General features: G+C 39.9%; 41 non-coding genes and 4 pseudogenes across 41 annotated transcripts; all 45 read right to left on the bottom strand.

Moving 5' to 3' along the window:
- Positions 1-71: 71 nt before the first annotated feature.
- Positions 72-190, bottom strand: LOC146015494 (5S ribosomal RNA). The gene has a single exon (XR_014448414.1). It is a non-coding gene; the product is annotated as a 5S ribosomal RNA (ribosomal RNA).
- A 345-nt stretch (positions 191-535) lies between these two features.
- Positions 536-654, bottom strand: LOC146015419 (5S ribosomal RNA). The gene has a single exon (XR_014448340.1). It is a non-coding gene; the product is annotated as a 5S ribosomal RNA (ribosomal RNA).
- A 345-nt stretch (positions 655-999) lies between these two features.
- Positions 1,000-1,118, bottom strand: LOC146015782 (5S ribosomal RNA). The gene has a single exon (XR_014448692.1). It is a non-coding gene; the product is annotated as a 5S ribosomal RNA (ribosomal RNA).
- Positions 1,119-1,464: 346 nt separating this feature from the next.
- Positions 1,465-1,583, bottom strand: LOC146015318 (5S ribosomal RNA). Its single transcript, XR_014448243.1, has one exon. It is a non-coding gene; the product is annotated as a 5S ribosomal RNA (ribosomal RNA).
- A 345-nt stretch (positions 1,584-1,928) lies between these two features.
- LOC146013651 (5S ribosomal RNA) lies at positions 1,929-2,047 on the bottom strand. The gene has a single exon (XR_014446623.1). It is a non-coding gene; the product is annotated as a 5S ribosomal RNA (ribosomal RNA).
- A 347-nt stretch (positions 2,048-2,394) lies between these two features.
- On the bottom strand, positions 2,395-2,513 carry LOC146016947 (5S ribosomal RNA). Its single transcript, XR_014449826.1, has one exon. It is a non-coding gene; the product is annotated as a 5S ribosomal RNA (ribosomal RNA).
- Positions 2,514-2,858: 345 nt separating this feature from the next.
- On the bottom strand, positions 2,859-2,977 carry LOC146014330 (5S ribosomal RNA). The gene has a single exon (XR_014447277.1). It is a non-coding gene; the product is annotated as a 5S ribosomal RNA (ribosomal RNA).
- Positions 2,978-3,322: 345 nt separating this feature from the next.
- On the bottom strand, positions 3,323-3,441 carry LOC146016268 (5S ribosomal RNA). The gene has a single exon (XR_014449164.1). It is a non-coding gene; the product is annotated as a 5S ribosomal RNA (ribosomal RNA).
- Positions 3,442-3,787: 346 nt separating this feature from the next.
- Positions 3,788-3,906, bottom strand: LOC146017329 (5S ribosomal RNA). The gene has a single exon (XR_014450206.1). It is a non-coding gene; the product is annotated as a 5S ribosomal RNA (ribosomal RNA).
- A 345-nt stretch (positions 3,907-4,251) lies between these two features.
- On the bottom strand, positions 4,252-4,370 carry LOC146013650 (5S ribosomal RNA). The gene has a single exon (XR_014446622.1). It is a non-coding gene; the product is annotated as a 5S ribosomal RNA (ribosomal RNA).
- Positions 4,371-4,715: 345 nt separating this feature from the next.
- On the bottom strand, positions 4,716-4,834 carry LOC146014220 (5S ribosomal RNA). The gene has a single exon (XR_014447171.1). It is a non-coding gene; the product is annotated as a 5S ribosomal RNA (ribosomal RNA).
- Positions 4,835-5,180: 346 nt separating this feature from the next.
- Positions 5,181-5,299, bottom strand: LOC146016612 (5S ribosomal RNA). The gene has a single exon (XR_014449497.1). It is a non-coding gene; the product is annotated as a 5S ribosomal RNA (ribosomal RNA).
- A 344-nt stretch (positions 5,300-5,643) lies between these two features.
- Positions 5,644-5,762, bottom strand: LOC146010932 (5S ribosomal RNA; annotated as a pseudogene).
- A 345-nt stretch (positions 5,763-6,107) lies between these two features.
- Positions 6,108-6,226, bottom strand: LOC146013649 (5S ribosomal RNA). The gene has a single exon (XR_014446621.1). It is a non-coding gene; the product is annotated as a 5S ribosomal RNA (ribosomal RNA).
- Positions 6,227-6,572: 346 nt separating this feature from the next.
- Positions 6,573-6,691, bottom strand: LOC146017503 (5S ribosomal RNA). Its single transcript, XR_014450372.1, has one exon. It is a non-coding gene; the product is annotated as a 5S ribosomal RNA (ribosomal RNA).
- A 346-nt stretch (positions 6,692-7,037) lies between these two features.
- Positions 7,038-7,156, bottom strand: LOC146015139 (5S ribosomal RNA). The gene has a single exon (XR_014448069.1). It is a non-coding gene; the product is annotated as a 5S ribosomal RNA (ribosomal RNA).
- Positions 7,157-7,501: 345 nt separating this feature from the next.
- Positions 7,502-7,620, bottom strand: LOC146013648 (5S ribosomal RNA). The gene has a single exon (XR_014446620.1). It is a non-coding gene; the product is annotated as a 5S ribosomal RNA (ribosomal RNA).
- Positions 7,621-7,966: 346 nt separating this feature from the next.
- On the bottom strand, positions 7,967-8,085 carry LOC146015138 (5S ribosomal RNA). The gene has a single exon (XR_014448068.1). It is a non-coding gene; the product is annotated as a 5S ribosomal RNA (ribosomal RNA).
- A 345-nt stretch (positions 8,086-8,430) lies between these two features.
- On the bottom strand, positions 8,431-8,549 carry LOC146016674 (5S ribosomal RNA). The gene has a single exon (XR_014449557.1). It is a non-coding gene; the product is annotated as a 5S ribosomal RNA (ribosomal RNA).
- Positions 8,550-8,894: 345 nt separating this feature from the next.
- LOC146014885 (5S ribosomal RNA) lies at positions 8,895-9,013 on the bottom strand. Its single transcript, XR_014447826.1, has one exon. It is a non-coding gene; the product is annotated as a 5S ribosomal RNA (ribosomal RNA).
- A 346-nt stretch (positions 9,014-9,359) lies between these two features.
- LOC146015136 (5S ribosomal RNA) lies at positions 9,360-9,478 on the bottom strand. Its single transcript, XR_014448066.1, has one exon. It is a non-coding gene; the product is annotated as a 5S ribosomal RNA (ribosomal RNA).
- A 345-nt stretch (positions 9,479-9,823) lies between these two features.
- On the bottom strand, positions 9,824-9,942 carry LOC146016673 (5S ribosomal RNA). Its single transcript, XR_014449556.1, has one exon. It is a non-coding gene; the product is annotated as a 5S ribosomal RNA (ribosomal RNA).
- A 345-nt stretch (positions 9,943-10,287) lies between these two features.
- On the bottom strand, positions 10,288-10,406 carry LOC146014884 (5S ribosomal RNA). Its single transcript, XR_014447825.1, has one exon. It is a non-coding gene; the product is annotated as a 5S ribosomal RNA (ribosomal RNA).
- Positions 10,407-10,751: 345 nt separating this feature from the next.
- Positions 10,752-10,870, bottom strand: LOC146016256 (5S ribosomal RNA). Its single transcript, XR_014449153.1, has one exon. It is a non-coding gene; the product is annotated as a 5S ribosomal RNA (ribosomal RNA).
- Positions 10,871-11,215: 345 nt separating this feature from the next.
- Positions 11,216-11,334, bottom strand: LOC146016245 (5S ribosomal RNA). The gene has a single exon (XR_014449142.1). It is a non-coding gene; the product is annotated as a 5S ribosomal RNA (ribosomal RNA).
- Positions 11,335-11,680: 346 nt separating this feature from the next.
- On the bottom strand, positions 11,681-11,799 carry LOC146015317 (5S ribosomal RNA). Its single transcript, XR_014448242.1, has one exon. It is a non-coding gene; the product is annotated as a 5S ribosomal RNA (ribosomal RNA).
- Positions 11,800-12,144: 345 nt separating this feature from the next.
- LOC146015780 (5S ribosomal RNA) lies at positions 12,145-12,263 on the bottom strand. Its single transcript, XR_014448690.1, has one exon. It is a non-coding gene; the product is annotated as a 5S ribosomal RNA (ribosomal RNA).
- A 345-nt stretch (positions 12,264-12,608) lies between these two features.
- On the bottom strand, positions 12,609-12,727 carry LOC146014883 (5S ribosomal RNA). The gene has a single exon (XR_014447824.1). It is a non-coding gene; the product is annotated as a 5S ribosomal RNA (ribosomal RNA).
- A 345-nt stretch (positions 12,728-13,072) lies between these two features.
- Positions 13,073-13,191, bottom strand: LOC146016234 (5S ribosomal RNA). The gene has a single exon (XR_014449131.1). It is a non-coding gene; the product is annotated as a 5S ribosomal RNA (ribosomal RNA).
- A 345-nt stretch (positions 13,192-13,536) lies between these two features.
- Positions 13,537-13,655, bottom strand: LOC146013646 (5S ribosomal RNA). The gene has a single exon (XR_014446618.1). It is a non-coding gene; the product is annotated as a 5S ribosomal RNA (ribosomal RNA).
- Positions 13,656-14,000: 345 nt separating this feature from the next.
- On the bottom strand, positions 14,001-14,119 carry LOC146016225 (5S ribosomal RNA). The gene has a single exon (XR_014449122.1). It is a non-coding gene; the product is annotated as a 5S ribosomal RNA (ribosomal RNA).
- Positions 14,120-14,464: 345 nt separating this feature from the next.
- Positions 14,465-14,583, bottom strand: LOC146016223 (5S ribosomal RNA). The gene has a single exon (XR_014449120.1). It is a non-coding gene; the product is annotated as a 5S ribosomal RNA (ribosomal RNA).
- A 345-nt stretch (positions 14,584-14,928) lies between these two features.
- LOC146016224 (5S ribosomal RNA) lies at positions 14,929-15,047 on the bottom strand. Its single transcript, XR_014449121.1, has one exon. It is a non-coding gene; the product is annotated as a 5S ribosomal RNA (ribosomal RNA).
- Positions 15,048-15,392: 345 nt separating this feature from the next.
- On the bottom strand, positions 15,393-15,511 carry LOC146016009 (5S ribosomal RNA). Its single transcript, XR_014448912.1, has one exon. It is a non-coding gene; the product is annotated as a 5S ribosomal RNA (ribosomal RNA).
- Positions 15,512-15,856: 345 nt separating this feature from the next.
- LOC146011264 (5S ribosomal RNA) lies at positions 15,857-15,975 on the bottom strand (annotated as a pseudogene).
- A 346-nt stretch (positions 15,976-16,321) lies between these two features.
- On the bottom strand, positions 16,322-16,440 carry LOC146017492 (5S ribosomal RNA). The gene has a single exon (XR_014450361.1). It is a non-coding gene; the product is annotated as a 5S ribosomal RNA (ribosomal RNA).
- A 346-nt stretch (positions 16,441-16,786) lies between these two features.
- LOC146017092 (5S ribosomal RNA) lies at positions 16,787-16,905 on the bottom strand. Its single transcript, XR_014449966.1, has one exon. It is a non-coding gene; the product is annotated as a 5S ribosomal RNA (ribosomal RNA).
- A 345-nt stretch (positions 16,906-17,250) lies between these two features.
- On the bottom strand, positions 17,251-17,369 carry LOC146016533 (5S ribosomal RNA). Its single transcript, XR_014449422.1, has one exon. It is a non-coding gene; the product is annotated as a 5S ribosomal RNA (ribosomal RNA).
- A 346-nt stretch (positions 17,370-17,715) lies between these two features.
- On the bottom strand, positions 17,716-17,834 carry LOC146011254 (5S ribosomal RNA; annotated as a pseudogene).
- Positions 17,835-18,179: 345 nt separating this feature from the next.
- LOC146011286 (5S ribosomal RNA) lies at positions 18,180-18,298 on the bottom strand (annotated as a pseudogene).
- Positions 18,299-18,643: 345 nt separating this feature from the next.
- On the bottom strand, positions 18,644-18,762 carry LOC146016822 (5S ribosomal RNA). Its single transcript, XR_014449702.1, has one exon. It is a non-coding gene; the product is annotated as a 5S ribosomal RNA (ribosomal RNA).
- Positions 18,763-19,107: 345 nt separating this feature from the next.
- Positions 19,108-19,226, bottom strand: LOC146014882 (5S ribosomal RNA). The gene has a single exon (XR_014447823.1). It is a non-coding gene; the product is annotated as a 5S ribosomal RNA (ribosomal RNA).
- Positions 19,227-19,571: 345 nt separating this feature from the next.
- LOC146016212 (5S ribosomal RNA) lies at positions 19,572-19,690 on the bottom strand. Its single transcript, XR_014449109.1, has one exon. It is a non-coding gene; the product is annotated as a 5S ribosomal RNA (ribosomal RNA).
- A 345-nt stretch (positions 19,691-20,035) lies between these two features.
- Positions 20,036-20,154, bottom strand: LOC146016200 (5S ribosomal RNA). Its single transcript, XR_014449097.1, has one exon. It is a non-coding gene; the product is annotated as a 5S ribosomal RNA (ribosomal RNA).
- Positions 20,155-20,500: 346 nt separating this feature from the next.
- Positions 20,501-20,619, bottom strand: LOC146016813 (5S ribosomal RNA). The gene has a single exon (XR_014449691.1). It is a non-coding gene; the product is annotated as a 5S ribosomal RNA (ribosomal RNA).
- Between the last annotated feature and the right edge of the window lie 272 nt (positions 20,620-20,891).

Raw genomic sequence — 20,891 nt, 5'->3', positions numbered from 1 at the left:
TGGCAATAAAAAGAAAAAGTTTCCAATTTAAATAGCTAGAGAATAAAAACAATTTGCCAGTAATGTGAAAAAACCTACAGCACCTGGTGTTCCCATGTGGTCTCCCACCCAAGTACTAACCAGGCCCAACACTGCTTAGCTTCCAAGATCAGACGAGATTGGGCCTATCCAATGTGGTATGGCTGTATGTGAGTTAAAGGCACTTTTTTGCCCTCTTCTACTTCTATCACCAGGTAAGCTAATACAAAAGTTTCCTAACTGTATTGGCTTACTGAAAAAAATCATGTGTTGGTAATGTAAAAAGACCTACAGGACATGATATTAGCAGGGGGTCTTAAATTAAACTACTAAAGAGGCTCAACACTGTTTAGCTGCCAAAAGCAGTTGGAATTGGGCCTAAACAGTGTGGTAAGTCTTTAGGTGATGGCTATTGTGTCTGTTTGACCTCTTCCAAATGTCTGTGCTGGCAATAAAAAGAAAAAGTTTCCAATTTAAATAGCTAGAGAATAAAAACAATTTGCCAGTAATGTGAAAAAACCTACAGCACCTGGTGTTCCCAGGTGGTCTCCCATCCAAGTACTAACCAGGCCCAACACTGCTTAGCTTCCTAGATCAGACGAGATTGGGCCTATCCAATGTGGTATGGCTGTAGGTGAGATACAGGCACTTTTTTGCCCTCTTCTACTTCTATCACCAGGTAAGCTAATACAAAAGTTTCCTAACTGTATTGGCTTACTGAAAAAAATCATGTGTTGGTAATGTAAAAAGACCTACAGGACATGATATTAGCAGGGGGTCTTAAATTAAACTACAAAAGAGGCTCAACACTGTTTAGCTGCCAAAAGCAGTTGGAATTGAGCCTAAACAGTGTGGTAAGTCTTTAGGTGATGGCTATTGTGTCTGTTTGACCTCTTCCAAATGTCTGTGCTGGCAATAAAAAGAAAAAGTTTCCAATTTAAATAGCTAGAGAATGAAAACAATTTGCCAGTAATGTGAAAAAACCTACAGCACCTGGTGTTCCCAGGTGGTCTCCCACCCAAGGACTAACCAGGCCCAACACTGCTTAGCTTCCAAGATCAGACGAGATTGGGCCTATCCAATGTGGTATGGCTGTAGGTGAGATACAGGCACTTTTTTGCCCTCTTCTACTTCTATCACCAGGTAAGCTAATAAAAAAGTTTCCTAACTGTATTGGCTTACTTAAAAAAAATCATGTGTTGGTAATGTAAAAAGACCTACATGACATGATATTAGCAGGGGGTCTTAAATTAAGCTACTATACAGGCTCAACACTGTTTAGCTGCCAAAAGCAGTTGGAATTGGGCCTAAACAGTGTGGTAAGTCTTTAGGTGATGGCTATTGTGTCTGTTTGACCTCTTCCAAATGTCTGTACTGGCAATAAAAATAAAAAGTTTCCAATTTAAATAGCTAGAGAATAAAAACAATTTGCCTGTAATGTGAAAAAACATACAGCACCTGGTGTTCCCATGTGGTCTCCCACCCAAGTACTAACCAGGCCCAACACTGCTTAGCTTCCAAGATCAGACGAGATTGGGCCTATCCAATGTGGTATGGCTGTAGGTGAGATACAGGCACTTTTTTGCCCTCTTCTACTTCTATCACCAGGTAAGCTAATAAAAAAGTTTCCTAACTGTATTGGCTTACTGAAAAAAATCATGTGTTGGTAATGTAAAAAGACCTACAGGACATGATATTAGCAGGGGGTCTTAAATTAAACTACTAAAGAGGCTCAACACTGTTTAGCTGCCAAAAGCAGTTGGAATTGGGCCTAAACAGTTTGGTAAGTCTTTAGGTGATGGCTATTGTGTCTGTTTGACCTCTTCCAAATGTCTGTGCTGGCAATAAAAAGAAAAAGTTTCCTATTTATATAGCTAGAGAATAAAAACAATTTGCCAGTAATGTGAAAAAACCTACAGCACCTGGTGTTCCCATGTGGTCTCCCACCCAAGTACTAACCAGGCCCAACACTGCTTAGCTTCCAAGATCAGACGAGATTGGGCCTATCCAATGTGGTATGGCTGTAGGTGAGATACAGGCACTTTTTTGCCCTCTTCTACTTCTATCACCTGGTAAGCTAATAAAAAAGTTTCCTAACTGTATTGGCTTACTGAAAAAAAATCATGTGTTGGTAATGTAAAAAGACCTGCAGGACATGATATTAGCAGGGGGGTCTTAAATTAAACTACTAAAGAGGCTCAACACTGTTTAGCTGCCAAAAGCAGTTGGAATTGGGCCTAAACAGTGTGGTAAGTCTTTAGGTGATTGCTATTGTGTCTGTTTGACCTCTTCCAAATGTCTGTACTGGCAATAAAAAGAAAAAGTTTCCAATTTAAATAGCTAGAGAATAAAAACAATTTGCCTGTAATGTGAAAAAACCTACAGCACCTGGTGTTCCCAGGTGGTCTCCCACCCAAGTACTAACCAGGCCCAACACTGCTTAGCTTCCAAGATCAGACGAGATTGGGCCTATCCTATGTGGTATAGCTGTAGATGAAATACAGGCACTTTTTTGCCCTCTTCTACTTCTATCACCAGGTAAGCTAATAAAAAAGTTTCCTAACTGTATTGGCTTACTGAAAAAAATCATGTGTTGGTAATGTAAAAAGACCTACAGGACATGATATTAGCAGGGGGTCTTAAATTAAACTACTAAAGAGGCTCAACACTGTTTAGCTGCCAAAAGCAGTTGGAATTGGGCCTAAACAGTGTGGTAAGTCTTTAGGTGATGGCTATTGTGTCTGTTTGACCTCTTCCAAATGTCTGTGCTGGCAATAAAAAGAAAAAGTTTCCTATTTAAATAGCTAGAGAATAAAAACAATTTGCCAGTAATGTGAAAAAACCTACAGCACCTGGTGTTCCCATGTGGTCTCCCACCCAAGTACTAACCAGGCCCAACACTGCTTAGCTTCCAAGATCAGACGAGATTGGGCCTATCCAACGTGGTATGGCTGTAGGTGAGCTAAAGGCACTTTTTTGCCCTCTTCTACTTCTATCACCAGGTAAGCTAATACAAAAGTTTCCTAACTGTATTGGCTTACTGAAAAAAATCATGTGTTGGTAATGTAAAAAGACCTACAGGACATGATATTAGCAGGGGGTCTTAAATTAAACTACAAAAGAGGCTCAACATTGTTTAGCTGCCAAAAGCAGTTGGAATTGAGCCTAAACAGTGTGGTAAGTCTTTAGGTGATGGCTATTGTGTCTGTTTGACCTCTTCCAAATGTCTGTGCTGGCAATAAAAAGAAAAAGTTTCCAATATAAATAGCTAGAGAATAAAAACAATTTGCCTGTAATGTTAAAAAACCTACAGCACCTGGTGTTCCCAGGTGGTCTCCCACCCAAGTACTAACCAGGCCCAACACTGCTTAGCTTCCAAGATCAGACGAGATTGGGCCTATCCAATGTGGTATGGCTGTAGGTGAGTTAAAGCCACTTTTTTGCCCTCTTCTACTTCTATCACCAGGTAAGCTAATACAAAAGTTTCCTAACTGTATTGGCTTACTGAAAAAAATCATGTGTTGGTAATGTAAAAAGACCTACAGGACATGATATTAGCAGGGGGTCTTAAATTAAACTACAAAAGAGGCTCAACACTGTTTAGCTGCCAAAAGCAGTTGGAATTGAGCCTAAACAGTGTGGTAAGTCTTTAGGTGATGGCTATTGTGTCTGTTTGACCTCTTCCAAATGTCTGTGCTGGCAATAAAAATAAAAAAGTTTCCAATATAAATAGCTAGAGAATAAAAACAATTTGCCAGTAATGTGAAAAAACCTACAGCACCTGGTGTTCCCATGTGGTCTCCCACCCAAGTACTAACCAGGCCCAACACTGCTTAGCTTCGAAGATCAGACGAGATTAGGCCTATCCACTGTGGTATGGCTGTAGGTGAGTTAAAGGCACTTTTTTGCCCTCTTCTACTTCTATCACCAGGTAAGCTAATACAAAAGTTTCCTAACTGTATTGGTTTACTGAAAAAAATCATGTGTTGGTAATGTAAAAAGACCTACAGGACATGACATTAGCAGGGGGTCTTAAATTAAACTACAAAAGAGGCTCAACACTGTTTAGCTGCCAAAAGCAGTTGTAATTGAGCCTAAACAGTGTGGTAAGTCTTTAGGTGATGGCTATTGTGTCTGTTTGACCTCTTCCAAATGTCTGTGCTGGCAATAAAAAGAAAAAGTTTCCAATTTAAATAGCTAGAGAATAAAAACAATTTGCCTGTAATGTGAAAAAACCTACAGCACCTGGTGTTCCCATGTGGTCTCCCACCCAAGTACTAACCAGGCCCAACACTGCTTAGCTTCCAAGATCAGACGAGATTGGGCCTATCCAATGTGGTATGGCTGTAGGTGAAATACAGGCACTTTTTTCCCTCTTCTACTTCTATCACCAGGTAAGCTTATAAAAAAGTTTCCTAACTGTATTGGCTTACTGAAAAAAAATCATGTGTTGGTAATGTAAAAAGACCTACAGGACATGATATTAGCAGGGGGTCTTAAATTAAACTACTAAAGAGGCTCAACACTGTTTAGCTGCCAAAAGCAGTTGGAATTGGGCCTAAACAGTGTGGTAAGTCTTTAGGTGATGGCTATTGTGTTTGTTTGACCTCTTCCAAATGTCTGTGCTGGCAATAAAAAGAAAAAGTTTCCTATTTAAATAGCTAGAGAATAAAAACAATTTGCCAGTAATGTGAAAAAACCTACAGCACCTGGAGTTCCCATGTGGTCTCCCACCCAAGTACTAACCAGGCCCAACACTGCTTAGCTTCCAAGATCAAACGAGATTGGGCCTATCCAATGTGGTATGGCTGTAGGTGAGTTAAAGCCACTTTTTTGCCCTCTTCTACTTCTATCACCAGGTAAGCTAATACAAAAGTTTCCTAACTGTATTGGCTTACTGAAAAAAATCATGTGTTGGTAATGTAAAAAGACCTACAGGACATGATATTAGCAGGGGGTCTTAAATTAAACTTCAAAAGAGGCTCAACACTGTTTAGCTGCCAAAAGCAGTTGGAATTGAGCCTAAACAGTGTGGTAAGTCTTTAGGTGATGGCTATTGTGTCTGTTTGACCTCTTCCAAATGTCTGTGCTGGCAATAAAAATAAAAAAGTTTCCAATATAAATAGCTAGAGAATAAAAACAATTTGCCAGTAATGTGAAAAAACCTACAGCACCTGGTGTTCCCATGTGGTCTCCCACCCAAGTACTAACCAGGCCCAACACTGCTTAGCTTCGAAGATCAGACGAGATTGGGCCTATCCAATGTGGTATGGCTGTAGGTGAGTTAAAGGCACTTTTTTGCCCTCTTCTACTTCTATCACCAGGTAAGCTAATACAAAAGTTTCCTAACTGTATTGGCTTACTGAAAAAAATCATGTGTTGGTAATGTAAAAAGACCTACAGGACATGATATTATCAGGGGGTCTTAAATTAAACTACAAAAGAGGCTCAACACTGTTTAGCTGCCAAAAGCAGTTGGAATTGAGCCTAAACAGTGTGGTAAGTCTTTAGGTGATGGCTATTGTGTCTGTTTGACTCTTCCAAATGTCTGTGCTGGCAATAAAAAGAAAAAGTTTCCAATATAAATAGCTAGAGAATAAAAACAATTTGCCAGTAATGTGAAAAAACCTTCAGCACCTGGTGTTCCCATGTGGTCTCCCACCCAAGTACTAACCAGGCCCAACACTACTTAGCTTCCAAAATCAGACGAGATTGGGCCTATCCAATGTGGTATGGCTGTAGGTGAGTTAAAGCCACTTTTTTGCCCTCTTCTACTTCTATCACCAGGTAAGCTAATACAAAAGTTTCCTAACTGTATTGGCTTACTGAAAAAAATCATGTGTTGGTAATGTAAAAAGACCTACAGGACATGATATTAGCAGGGGGTCTTAAATTAAACTACTAAAGAGGCTCAACACTGTTTAGCTGCCAAAAGCAGTTGGAATTGAGCCTAAACAGTGTGGTAAGTCTTTAGGTGATGGCTATTGTGTCTGTTTGACCTCTTCCAAATGTCTGTGCTGGCAATAAAAAGAAAAAGTTTCCAATTTAAATAGCTAGAGAATAAAAACAATTTGCCTGTAATGTGAAAAAACCTACAGCACCTGGTGTTCCCATGTGGTCTCCCACCCAAGTACTAACCAGGCCCAACACTGCTTAGCTTCCAAGATCAGACGAGATTGGGCCTATCCAATGTGGTATGGCTGTAGGTGAGTTAAAGCCACTTTTTTGCCCTCTTCTACTTCTATCACCAGGTAAGCTAATACAAAAGTTTCCTAACTGTATTGGCTTACTGAAAAAAATCATGTGTTGGTAATGTAAAAAGACCTACAGGACATGATATTAGCAGGGGGTCTTAAATTAAACTACAAAAGAGGCTCAACACTGTTTAGCTGCCAAAAGCAGTTGGAATTGAGCCTAAACAGTGTGGTAAGTCTTTAGGTGATGGCTATTGTGTCTGTTTGACCTCTTCCAAATGTCTGTGCTGGCAATAAAAATAAAAAAGTTTCCAATATAAATAGCTAGAGAATAAAAACAATTTGCCAGTCATGTGAAAAAACCTACAGCACCTGGTGTTCACATGTGGTCTCCCACCCAAGTACTAACCAGGCCCAACACTGCTTAGCTTCGAAGATCAGACGAGATTGGGACTATCCAATGTGGTATGGCTGTAGGTGAGTTAAAGGCACTTTTTTGCCTTCTTCTACTTCTATCACCAGGTAAGCTAATACAAAAGTTTCCTAACTGTATTGGCTTACTGAAAAAAATCATGTGTTGGTAATGTAAAAAGACCTACAGGATATGATATTAGCAGGGGGTCTTAAATTAAACTACAAAAGAGGCTCAACACTGTTTAGCTGCCAAAAGCAGTTGTAATTGAGCCTAAACAGTGTGGTAAGTCTTTAGGTGATGGCTATTGTGTCTGTTTGACCTCTTCCAAATGTCTGTGCTGGCAATAAAAAGAAAAAGTTTCCAATTTAAATAGCTAGAGAATAAAAACAATTTGCCTGTAATGTGAAAAAAACCTACAGCACCTGGTGTTCCCATGTGGTCTCCCACCCAAGTACTAACCAGGCCCAACACTGCTTAGCTTCCAAGATCAGACGAAATTGGGCCTATCCAATGTGGTATGGCTGTAGGTGAAATACAGGCACTTTTTTTCCCTCTTCTACTTCTATCACCAGGTAAGCTTATAAAAAAGTTTCCTAACTGTATTGGCTTACTGAAAAAAATCATGTGTTGGTAATGTAAAAAGACCTACAGGACATGATATTAGCAGGGGGTCTTAAATTAAACTACTAAAGAGGCTCAACACTGTTTAGCTGCCAAAAGCAGTTGGAATTGGGCCTAAACAGTGTGGTAAGTCTTTAGGTGATGGCTATTGTGTTTGTTTGACCTCTTCCAAATGTCTGTGCTGGCAATAAAAAGAAAAAGTTTCCTATTTAAATAGCTAGAGAATAAAAACAATTTGCCAGTAATGTGAAAAAACCTACAGCACCTGGTGTTCCCATGTGGTCTCCCACCCAAGTACTAACCAGGCCCAACACTGCTTAGCTTCCAAGATCAGACGAGATTGGGCCTATCCAATGTGGTATGGCTGTAGGTGAGATACAGGCACTTTTTTGCACTCTTCTACTTCTATCACCAGGTAAGCTAATACAAAAGTTTCCTAACTGTATTGGCTTACTGAAAAAAATCATGTGTTGGTAATGTAAAAAGACCTACAGGACATGATATTAGCAGGGGGTCTTAAATTAAACTACAAAAGAGGCTCAACACTGTTTAGCTGCCAAAAGCAGTTGTAATTGAGCCTAAACAGTGTGGTAAGTCTTTAGGTGATGGCTATTGTGTCTGTTTGACCTCTTCCAAATGTCTGTGCTGGCAATAAAAAGAAAAAGTTTCCAATTTAAATAGCTAGAGAATAAAAACAATTTGCCTGTAATGTGAAAAAAACCTACAGCACCTGGTGTTCCCATGTGGTCTCCCACCCAAGTACTAACCAGGCCCAACACTGCTTAGCTTCCAAGATCAGACGAAATTGGGCCTATCCAATGTGGTATGGCTGTAGGTGAAATACAGGCACTTTTTTTCCCTCTTCTACTTCTATCACCAGGTAAGCTTATAAAAAAGTTTCCTAACTGTATTGGCTTACTGAAAAAAATCATGTGTTGGTAATGTAAAAAGACCTACAGGACATGATATTAGCAGGGGGTCTTAAATTAAACTACTAAAGAGGCTCAACACTGTTTAGCTGCCAAAAGCAGTTGGAATTGGGCCTAAACAGTGTGGTAAGTCTTTAGGTGATGGCTATTGTGTTTGTTTGACCTCTTCCAAATGTCTGTGCTGGCAATAAAAAGAAAAAGTTTCCTATTTAAATAGCTAGAGAATAAAAACAATTTGCCAGTAATGTGAAAAAACCTACAGCACCTGGTGTTCCCATGTGGTCTCCCACCCAAGTACTAACCAGGCCCAACACTGCTTAGCTTCCAAGATCAGACGAGATTGGGCCTATCCAATGTGGTATGGCTTTAGGTGAGATACAGGCACTTTTTTGCACTCTTCTACTTCTATCACCAGGTAAGCTAATACAAAAGTTTCCTAACTGTATTGGCTTACTGAAAAAAATCATGTGTTGGTAATGTAAAAAGACCTACAGGACATGATATTAGCAGGGGGTCTTAAATTAAACTACTAAAGAGGCTCAACACTGTTTAGCTGCCAAAAGCAGTTGGAATTGGGCCTAAACAGTGTGGTAAGTCTTTAGGTGATGGCTATTGTGTCTGTTTGACCTCTTCCAAATGTCTGTGCTGGCAATAAAAAGAAAAAGTTTCCAATTTAAATAGCTAGAGAATAAAAACAATTTGCCTGTAATGTGAAAAAACCTACAGCACCTGGTGTTCCCAGGTGGTCTCCCACCCAAGTACTAACCAGGCCCAACCCTGCTTAGCTTCCAAGATCAGACGAGATTGGGCCTATCCAATGTGGTATGGCTGTAGGTGAGATACAGTCACTTTTTTGCCCTCTTCTACTTCTATCACCAGGTAAGCTAATAAAAAAGTTTCCTAACTGTATTGGCTTACTGAAAAAAATCATGTGTTGGTAATGTAAAAAGACCTACAGGACATGATATTAGCAGGGGGTCTTAAATTAAACTACAAAAGAGGCTCAACACTGTTTAGCTGCCAAAAGCAGTTGTAATTGAGCCTAAACAGTGTGGTAAGTCTTTAGGTGATGGCTATTGTGTCTGTTTGACCTCTTCCAAATGTCTGTGCTGGCAATAAAAAGAAAAAGTTTCCAATTTAAATAGCTAGAGAATAAAAACAATTTGCCTGTAATGTGAAAAAAACCTACAGCACCTGGTGTTCCCATGTGGTCTCCCACCCAAGTACTAACCAGGCCCAACACTGCTTAGCTTCCAAGATCAGACGAAATTGGGCCTATCCAATGTGGTATGGCTGTAGGTGAAATACAGGCACTTTTTTTCCCTCTTCTACTTCTATCACCAGGTAAGCTTATAAAAAAGTTTCCTAACTGTATTGGCTTACTGAAAAAAATCATGTGTTGGTAATGTAAAAAGACCTACAGGACATGATATTAGCAGGGGGTCTTAAATTAAACTACTAAAGAGGCTCAACACTGTTTAGCTGCCAAAAGCAGTTGGAATTGGGCCTAAACAGTGTGGTAAGTCTTTAGGTGATGGCTATTGTGTTTGTTTGACCTCTTCCAAATGTCTGTGCTGGCAATAAAAAGAAAAAGTTTCCTATTTAAATAGCTAGAGAATAAAAACAATTTGCCAGTAATGTGAAAAAACCTACAGCACCTGGTGTTCCCATGTGGTCTCCCACCCAAGTACTAACCAGGCCCAACACTGCTTAGCTTCCAAGATCAGACGAGATTGGGCCTATCCAATGTGGTATGGCTTTAGGTGAGATACAGGCACTTTTTTGCACTCTTCTACTTCTATCACCAGGTAAGCTAATACAAAAGTTTCCTAACTGTATTGGCTTACTGAAAAAAATCATGTGTTGGTAATGTAAAAAGACCTACAGGACATGATATTAGCAGGGGGTCTTAAATTAAACTACTAAAGAGGCTCAACACTGTTTAGCTGCCAAAAGCAGTTGGAATTGGGCCTAAACAGTGTGGTAAGTCTTTAGGTGATGGCTATTGTGTCTGTTTGACCTCTTCCAAATGTCTGTGCTGGCAATAAAAAGAAAAAGTTTCCAATTTAAATAGCTAGAGAATAAAAACAATTTGCCTGTAATGTGAAAAAACCTACAGCACCTGGTGTTCCCAGGTGGTCTCCCACCCAAGTACTAACCAGGCCCAACCCTGCTTAGCTTCCAAGATCAGACGAGATTGGGCCTATCCAATGTGGTATGGCTGTAGGTGAGATACAGTCACTTTTTTGCCCTCTTCTACTTCTATCACCAGGTAAGCTAATAAAAAAGTTTCCTAACTGTATTGGCTTACTGAAAAAAATCATGTGTTGGTAATGTAAAAAGACCTACAGGACATGATATTAGCAGGGGGTCTTAAATTAAACTACTAAAGAGGCTCAACACTGTTTAGCTGCCAAAAGCAGTTGGAATTGGGCCTAAACAGTTTGGTAAGTCTTTAGGTGATGGCTATTGTGTCTGTTTGACCTCTTCCAAATGTCTGTGCTGGCAATAAAAAGAAAAAGTTTCCAATTTAAATAGCTAGAGAATAAAAACAATTTGCCAGTAATGTGAAAAAACCTACAGCACCTGGTGTTCCCAGGTGGTCTCCCACCCAAGTACTAACCAGGCCCAACACTGCTTAGCTTCCAAGATCAGACGAGATTGGGCCTATCCAATGTGGTATGGCTGTAGGTGAGATACAGGCACTTTTTTGCCCTCTTCTACTTCTATCACCAGGTAAGCTAATACAAAAGTTTCCTAACTGTATTGGCTTACTGAAAAAAATCATGTGTTGGTAATGTAAAAAGACCTACAGGACATGATCTTAGCAGGGGGTCTTAAATTAAACTACAAAAGAGGCTCAACACTGTTTAGCTGCCAAAAGCAGTTGGAATTGAGCCTAAACAGTGTGGTAAGTCTTTAGGTGATGGCTATTGTGTCTGTTTGACCTCTTCCAAATGTCTGTGCTGGCAATAAAAAGAAAAAGTTTCCAATTTAAATAGCTAGAGAATGAAAACAATTTGCCAGTAATGTGAAAAAACCTACAGCACCTGGTGTTCCCAGGTGGTCTCCCACCCAAGTACTAACCAGGCCCAACACTGCTTAGCTTCCAAGATCAGACGAGATTGGGCCTATCCAATGTGGTATGGCTGTAGGTGAGATACAGGCACTTTTTTGCCCTCTTCTACTTCTATCACCAGGTAAGCTAATAAAAAAGTTTCCTAACTGTATTGGCTTACTTAAAAAAAATCATGTGTTGGTAATGTAAAAAGACCTACAGGACATGATATTAGCAGGGGGTCTTAAATTAAGCTACTAAACAGGCTCAACACTGTTTAGCTGCCAAAAGCAGTTGGAATTGGGCCTAAACAGTGTGGTAAGTCTTTAGGTGATGGCTATTGTGACTGTTTGACCTCTTCCAAATGTCTGTACTGGCAATAAAAATAAAAAGTTTCCAATTTAAATAGCTAGAGAATAAAAACAATTTGCCTGTAATGTGAAAAAACATACAGCACCTGGTGTTCCCATGTGGTCTCCCACCCAAGTACTAACCAGGCCCAACACTGCTTAGCTTCCAAGATCAGACGAGATTGGGCCTATCCAATGTGGTATGGCTGTAGGTGAAATACAGGCACTTTTTTTCCCTCTTCTACTTCTATCACCAGGTAAGCTTATAAAAAAGTTTCCTAACTGTATTGGCTTACTGAAAAAAATCATGTGTTGGTAATGTAAAAAGACCTACAGGACATGATATTAGCAGGTGGTCTTAAATTAAACTACTAAAGAGGCTCAACACTGTTTAGCTGCCAAAAGCAGTTGGAATTGGGCCTAAACAGTGTGGTAAGTCTTTAGGTGATGGCTATTGCGTTTGTTTGACCTCTTCCAAATGTCTGTGCTGGCAATAAAAAGAAAAAGTTTCCTATTTAAATAGCTAGAGAATAAAAACAATTTGCCAGTAATGTGAAAAAACCTACAGCACCTGGTGTTCCCATGTGGTCTCCCACCCAAGTACTAACCAGGACCAACACTGCTTAGCTTCCAAGATCAGACGAGATTGGGCCTATCCAATGTGGTATGGCTGTAGGTGAGATACAGGCACTTTTTTGCCCTCTTCTACTTCTATCACCAGGTAAGCTAATACAAAAGTTTCCTAACTGTATTGGCTTACTGAAAAAAATCATGTGTTGGTAATGTAAAAAGACCTACAGGACATGATATTAGCAGGGGGTCTTAAATTAAACTACTAAAGAGGCTCAACACTGTTTAGCTGCCAAAAGCAGTTGGAATTGGGCCTAAACAGTGTGGTAAGTCTTTAGGTGATGGCTATTGTGTCTGTTTGACCTCTTCCAAATGTCTGTGCTGGCAATAAAAAGAAAAAGTTTCCAATTTAAATAGCTAGAGAATAAAAACAATTTGCCTGTAATGTGAAAAAACCTACAGCACCTGGTGTTCCCAGGTGGTCTCCCACCCAAGTACTAACCAGGCCCAACCCTGCTTAGCTTCCAAGATCAGACGAGATTGGGCCTATCCAATGTGGTATGGCTGTAGGTGAGATACAGTCACTTTTTTGCCCTCTTCTACTTCTATCACCAGGTAAGCTAATAAAAAAGTTTCCTAACTGTATTGGCTTACTGAAAAAAATCATGTGTTGGTAATGTAAAAAGACCTACAGGACATGATATTAGCAGGGGGTCTTAAATTAAACTACTAAAGAGGCTCAACACTGTTTAGCTGCCAAAAGCAGTTGGAATTGGGCCTAAACAGTTTGGTAAGTCTTTAGGTGATGGCTATTGTGTCTGTTTGACCTCTTCCAAATGTCTGTGCTGGCAATAAAAAGAAAAAGTTTCCAATTTAAATAGCTAGAGAATAAAAACAATTTGCCAGTAATGTGAAAAAACCTACAGCACCTGGTGTTCCCAGGTGGTCTCCCACCCAAGTACTAACCAGGCCCAACACTGCTTAGCTTCCAAGATCAGACGAGATTGGGCCTATCCAATGTGGTATGGCTGTAGGTGAGATACAGGCACTTTTTTGCCCTCTTCTACTTCTATCACCAGGTAAGCTAATACAAAAGTTTCCTAACTGTATTTGCTTACTGAAAAAAATCATGTGTTGGTAATGTAAAAAGACCTACAGGATATGATATTAGCAGGGGGTCTTAAATTAAACTACTAAAGAGGCTCAACACTGTTTAGCTGCCAAAAGCAGTTGGAATTGGGCCTAAACAGTTTGGTAAGTCTTTAGGTGATGGCTATTGTGTCTGTTTGACCTCTTCCAAATGTCTGTGCTGGCAATAAAAAGAAAAAGTTTCCTATTTAAATAGCTAGAGAATAAAAACAATTTGCCAGTAATGTGAAAAAACCTACAGCACCTGGTGTTCCCATGTGGTCTCCCACCCAAGTACTAACCAGGCCCAACACTGCTTAGCTTCCAAGATCAGACGAGATTGGGCCTATCCAATGTGGTATGGCTGTAGGTGAGTTAAAGGCACTTTTTTGCCCTCTTCTACTTCTATCACCAGGTAAGCTAATACAAAAGTTTCCTAACTGTATTGGCTTACTGAAAAAAATCATGTGTTGGTAATGTAAAAAGACCTACAGGACATGATATTAGCAGGGGGTCTTAAATTAAACTACTAAAGAGGCTCAACACTGTTTAGCTGCCAAAAGCAGTTGGAATTGGGCCTAAACAGTGTGGTAAGTCTTTAGGTGATGGCTATTGTGTCTGTTTGACCTCTTCCAAATGTCTGTACTGGCAATAAAAAGAAAAAGTTTCCAATTTAAATAGCTAGAGAATAAAAACAATTTGCCTGTAATGTGAAAAAACCTACAGCACCTGGTGTTCCCATGTGGTCTCCCACCCAAGTACTAACCAGGCCCAACACTGCTTAGCTTCCAAGATCAGATGAGATTGGGCCTATCCAATGTTGTATGGCTGTAGGTGAGATTCAGGCACTTTTTTGCCCTCTTCTACTTCTATCACCAGGTAAGCTAATAAAAAAGTTTCCTAACTGTATTGGCTTACTGAAAAAAATCATGTGTTGGTAATGTAAAAAGACCTACAGGACATGATATTAGCAGGGGGTCTTAAATTAAACTACTAAAGAGGCTCAACACTGTTTAGCTGCCAAAAGCAGTTGGAATTGGGCCTAAACAGTTTGGTAAGTCTTTAGGTGATGGCTATTGTGTCTGTTTGACCTCTTCCAAATGTCTGTGCTGGCAATAAAAAGAAAAAGTTTCCAATTTAAATAGCTAGAGAATAAAAACAATTTGCCAGTAATGTGAAAAAACCTACAGCACCTGGTGTTCCCAGGTGGTCTCCCACCCAAGTACTAACCAGGCCCAACACTGCTTAGCTTCCAAGATCAGACGAGATTGGGCCTATCCAATGTGGTATGGCTGTAGGTGAGCTAAAGGCACTTTTTTGCCCTCTTCTACTTCTATCACCAGGTAAGCTAATACAAAAGTTTCCTAACTGTATTGGCTTACTGAAAAAAATCATGTGTTGGTAATGTAAAAAGACCTACAGGACATGATATTAGCAGGGGGTCTTAAATTAAACTACTAAAGAGGCTCAACACTGTTTAGCTGCCAAAAGCAGTTGGAATTGGGCCTAAACAGTGTGGTAAGTCTTTAGGTGATGGTTATTGTGTCTGTTTGACCTCTTCCAAATGTCTGTACTGGCAATAAAAAGAAAAAGTTTCCAATTTAAATAGCTAGAGAATAAAAACAATTTGCCTGTAATGTGAAAAAACCTACAGCACCTGGTGTTCCCATGTGGTCTCCCACCCAAGTACTAACCAGGCCCAACACTGCTTAGCTTCCAAGATCAGATGAGATTGGGCCTATCCAATGTTGTATGGCTGTAGGTGAGATTCAGGCACTTTTTTGCCCTCTTCTACTTCTATCACCAGGTAAGCTAATAAAAAAGTTTCCTAACTGTATTGGCTTACTGAAAACAATCATGTGTTGGTAATGTAAAAAGACCTACAGGACATGATATTAGCAGGGGGTCTTAAATTAAACTACTAAAGAGGCTCAACACTGTTTAGCTGCCAAAAGCAGTTGGAATTGGGCCTAAACAGTTTGGTAAGTCTTTAGGTGATGGCTATTGTGTCTGTTTGACCTCTTCCAAATGTCTGTACTGGCAATAAAAAGAAAAAGTTTCCAATTTAAATAGCTAGAGAATAAAAACAATTTGCCTGTAATGTGAAAGAACCTACAGCACCTGGTGTTCCCAGGTGGTCTCCCACCCAAGTACTAACCAGGCTCAACACTGCTTAGCTTCCAAGATCAGACGAGATTGGGCCTATCCAATGTGGTATGGCTGTAGGTGAGATACAGGCACTTTTTTGCCCTCTTCTACTTCTATCACCAGGTAAGCTAATACAAAAGTTTCCTAACTGTATTGGCTTACTGAAAAAAATCATGTGTTGGTAATGTAAAAAGACCTACAGGACATGGTATTAGCAAGGGGTCTTAAATTAAACTACAAAAGAGGCTCAACACTGTTTAGCTGCCAAAAGCAGTTGGAATTGAGCCTAAACAGTGTGGTAAGTCTTTAGGTGATGGCTATTGTGTCTGTTTGACCTCTTCCAAATGTCTGTGCTGGCAATAAAAAGAAAAAGTTTCCAATTTAAATAGCTAGAGAATAAAAACAATTTGCCAGTAATGTGAAAAAACCTAGAGCACCTGGTGTTCCCAGGTGGTCTCCCACCCAAGTACTAACCAGGGCCAACACTGCTTAGCTTCCAAGATCAGACGAGATTGGGCCTATCCAATGTGGTATGGTTGTAGGTGAGATACAGGCACTTTTTTGCCCTCTTCTACTTCTATCACCAGGTAAGCTAATAAAAAAGTTTCCTAACTGTATTGGCTTACTTAAAAAAAATCATGTGTTGGTAATGTAAAAAGACCTACAGGACATGATATTAGCAGGGGGTCTTAAATTAAACTACTAAACAGGCTCAACACTGTTTAGCTGCCAAAAGCAGTTGGAATTGGGCCTAAACAGTGTGGTAAGTCTTTAGGTGATGGCTATTGTGTCTGTTTGACCTCTTCCAAATGTCTGTGCTGGCAATAAAAAGAAAAAGTTTCCAATATAAATAGCTAGAGAATAAAAACAATTTGCCAGTAATGTGAAAAAAGCTACAGCACCTGGTGTTCACATGTGGTCTCCCACCTAAGTACTAACCAGGCCCAACACTGCTTAGCTTCCAAGATCAGACGAGATTGGGCCTATCCAATGTGGTATGGCTGTAGGTGAGATACAGGCACTTTTTTGCCCTCTTCTACTTCTATCACCTGGTAAGCTAATAAAAAAGTTTCCTAACTGTATTGGCTTACTGAAAAAAATCATGTGTTGGTAATGTAAAAAGACCTACAGGACATGATATTAGCAGGGGGTCTTAAATTAAACTACAAAAGAGGCTCAACACTGTTTAGCTGCCAAAAGCAGTTGGAATTGAGCCTAAACAGTGTGGTAAGTCTTTAGGTGATGGCTATTGTGTCTGTTTGACCTCTTCCAAATGACTGTACTGGCAATAAAAAGAAAAAAGTTTCCAATTTAAATAGCTAGAGAATAAAAACAATTTGCCAGTAATGTGAAAAAACCTACAGCACCTGGTGTTCCCATGTGGTCTCCCACCTAAGCACTAACCAGGCCCAACACTGCTTAGCTTCCAAGATCAGATGAGATTGGGCCTACCCAATGTGGTATGGCTGTAGGTGAGATACAGGCACTTTTTTGCCCTCTTCTACTTCTATCACCTGGTAAGCTAATAAAAAAGTTTCCTAACTGTATTGGCTTACTGAAAAAAATCATGTGTTGGTAATGTAAAAAGACCTACAGGACATGATATTAGCAGGGGGTCTTAAATTAAACTACTAAACAGGCTCAACACTGTTTAGCTGCCAAAAGCAGTTGGAATTGAGCCTAAACAGTGTGGTAAGTCTTTAGGTGATGGCTATTGTGTCTGTTTGACCTCTTCCAAATGTCTGTGCTGGCAATAAAAAGAAAAAGTTTCCAATTTAAATAGCTAGAGAATAAAAACAATTTGCCAGTAATGTGAAAAAACCTACAGCACCTGGTGTTCCCAGGTGGTCTCCCACCTAAGTACTAACCAGGGCCAACACTGCTTAGCTTCCAAGATCAGACGAGATTGGGCCTATCCAATGTGGTATGGCTGTAGGTGAGATACAGGCACTTTTTTGCCCTCTTCTACTTCTATCACCAGGTAAGCTAATAAAAAAGTTTCCTAACTGTATTGGCTTACTTAAAAAAAATCATGTGTTGGTAATGTAAAAAGACCTACAGGACATGATATTAGCAGGGGGTCTTAAATTAAACTACTAAACAGGCTTAACACTGTTTAGCTGCCAAAAGCAGTTGGAATTGGGCCTAAACAGTGTGGTAAGTCTTTAGGTGATGGCTATTGTGTCTGTTTGACCTCTTCCAAATGTCTGTACTGGCAATAAAAAGAAAAAGTTTCTAATCTAAATAGCTAGAGAATAAAAACAATTTGCCTGTAATGTGAAAAAACCTACAGCACCTGGTGTTCCCATGTAGTCTCCCACCCAAGTACTAACCAGGCCCAACACTGCTCAGCTTCGAAGATCAGACGAGATTGGGACTATCCAATGTGGTATGGCTGTAGGTGAGTTAAAGGCACTTTTTTGCCCTCTTCTACTTCTATCACCAGGTAAGCTAATACAAAAGTTTCCTAACTGTATTGGTTTACTGAAAAAAATCATGTGTTGGTAATGTAAAAAGACCTACAGGACATGATATTAGCAGGGGGTCTTAAATTAAACTACTAAAGAGGCTCAACACTGTTTAGCTGCCAAAAGCAGTTGGAATTGAGCCTAAACAGTGTGGTAAGTCTTTAGGTGATGGCTATTGTGTCTGTTTGACCTCTTCCAAATGTCTGTGCTGGCAATAAAAATAAAAAGTTTCCAATTTAAATAGCTAGAGAATAAAAACAATTTTCCTGTAATGTGAAAAAACCTACAGCACCTGGTGTTACCATGTGGTCTCCCACCCAAGTACTAACCAGGCCCAACACTGCTTAGCTCCGAAGATCAGACGAGATTGGGACTATCCAATGTGGTATGGCTGTAGGTGAGTTAAAGGCACTTTTTTGCCCTCTTCTACTTCTATCACCAGGTAAGCTAATACAAAAGTTTCCTAACTGTATTGGCTTACTGAAAAAAATCATGTGTTGGTAATGTAAAAAGACCTACAGGACATGATATTAGCAGGGGGTCTTAAATTAAACTACAAAAGAGGCTCAACACTGTTTAGCTGCCAAAAGCAGTTGTAATTGAGCCTAAACAGTGTGGTAAGTCTTTAGGTGATGGCTATTGTGTCTGTTTGACCTCTTCCAAATGTCTGTGCTGGCAATAAAAAGAAAAAGTTTCCAATTTAAATAGCTAGAGAATAAAAAAATTTGCCTGTAATGTGAAAAAAACCTACAGCACCTGGTGTTCCCATGTGGTCTCCCACCCAAGTACTAACCAGGCCCAACACTGCTTAGCTTTCAAGATCAGACGAAATTGGGCCTATCCAATGTGGTATGGCTGTAGGTGAGATACAGGCACTTTTTTTCCCTCTTCTACTTCTATCACCAGGTAAGCTTATAAAAAAGTTTCCTAACTGTATTGGCTTACTGAAAAAAATCATGTGTTGGTAATGTAAAAAGACCTACAGGACATGATATTAGCAGGGGGTCTTAAATTAAACTACTAAAGAGGCTCAACACTGTTTAGCTGCCAAAAGCAGTTGGAATTGGGCCTAAACAGTGTGGTAAGTCTTTAGGTGATGGCTATTGTGTCTGTTTGACCTCTTCCAAATGTCTGTGCTGGCAATAAAAAGAAAAAGTTTCCAATTTAAATAGCTAGAGAATAAAAACAATTTGCCTGTAATGTGAAAAAACCTACAGCACCTGGTGTTCCCAGGTGGTCTCCCACCCAAGTACTAACCAGGCCCAACCCTGCTTAGCTTCCAAGATCAGACGAGATTGGGCCTATCCAATGTGGTATGGCTGTAGGTGAGATACAGTCACTTTTTTGCCCTCTTCTACTTCTATCACCAGGTAAGCTAATAAAAAAGTTTCCTAACTGTATTGGCTTACTGAAAAAAATCATGTGTTGGTAATGTAAAAAGACCTACAGGACATGATATTAGCAGGGGGTCTTAAATTAAACTACTAAAGAGGCTCAACACTGTTTAGCTGCCAAAAGCAGTTGGAATTGGGCCTAAACAGTTTGGTAAGTCTTTAGGTGATGGCTATTGTGTCTGTTTGACCTCTTCCAAATGTCTGTGCTGGCAATAAAAAGAAAAAGTTTCCAATTTAAATAGCTAGAGAATAAAAACAATTTGCCAGTAATGTGAAAAAACCTACAGCACCTGGTGTTCCCAGGTGGTCTCCCACCCAAGTACTAACCAGGCCCAACACTGCTTAGCTTCCAAGATCAGACGAGATTGGGCCTATCCAATGTGGTATGGCTGTAGGTGAGATACAGGCACTTTTTTGCCCTCTTCTACTTCTATCACCAGGTAAGCTAATACAAAAGTTTCCTAACTGTATTGGCTTACTGAAAAAAATCATGTGTTGGTAATGTAAAAAGACCTACAGGACATGATCTTAGCAGGGGGTCTTAAATTAAACTACAAAAGAGGCTTAACACTGTTTAGCTGCCAAAAGCAGTTGGAATTGAGCCTAAACAGTGTGGTAAGTCTTTAGGTGATGGCTATTGTGTCTGTTTGACCTCTTCCAAATGTCTGTGCTGGCAATAAAAAGAAAAAGTTTCCAATTTAAATAGCTAGAGAATGAAAACAATTTGCCAGTAATGTGAAAAAACCTACAGCACCTGGTGTTCCCAGGTGGTCTCCCACCCAAGTACTAACCAGGCCCAACACTGCTTAGCTTCCAAGATCAGACGAGATTGGGCCTATCCAATGTGGTATGGCTGTAGGTGAGATACAGGCACTTTTTTGCCCTCTTCTACTTCTATCACCAGGTAAGCTAATAAAAAAGTTTCCTAACTGTATTGGCTTACTTAAAAAAAATCATGTGTTGGTAATGTAAAAAGACCTACAGGACATGATATTAGCAGGGGGTCTTAAATTAAGCTACTAAACAGGCTCAACACTGTTTAGCTGCCAAAAGCAGTTGGAATTGGGCCTAAACAGTGTGGTAAGTCTTTAGGTGATGGCTATTGTGACTGTTTGACCTCTTCCAAATGTCTGTACTGGCAATAAAAATAAAAAGTTTCCAATTTAAATAGCTAGAGAATAAAAACAATTTGCCTGTAATGTGAAAAAACATACAGCACCTGGTGTTCCCATCTGGTCTCCCACCCAAGTACTAACCAGGCCCAACACTGCTTAGCTTCCAAGATCAGACGAGATTGGGCCTATCCAATGTGGTATGGCTGTAGGTGAAATACAGGCACTTTTTTTCCCTCTTCTACTTCTATCACCAGGTAAGCTTATAAAAAAGTTTCCTAACTGTATTGGCTTACTGAAAAAAATCATGTGTTGGTAATGTAAAAAGACCTACAGGACATGATATTAGCAGGTGGTCTTAAATTAAACTACTAAAGAGGCTCAACACTGTTTAGCTGCCAAAAGCAGTTGGAATTGGGCCTAAACAGTGTGGTAAGTCTTTAGGTGATGGCTATTGTGTTTGTTTGACCTCTTCCAAATGTCTGT

This window comes from Crinia signifera, chromosome 6 (genome assembly GCF_055691185.1).
Source record: "Crinia signifera chromosome 6, ASM5569118v1, whole genome shotgun sequence".
In the NCBI taxonomy this organism is placed as follows: domain Eukaryota; kingdom Metazoa; phylum Chordata; class Amphibia; order Anura; family Myobatrachidae; genus Crinia; species Crinia signifera.
Note: the sequence above shows the minus strand (reverse complement) of the source record. Positions and strands in the feature narration are given on the sequence as shown.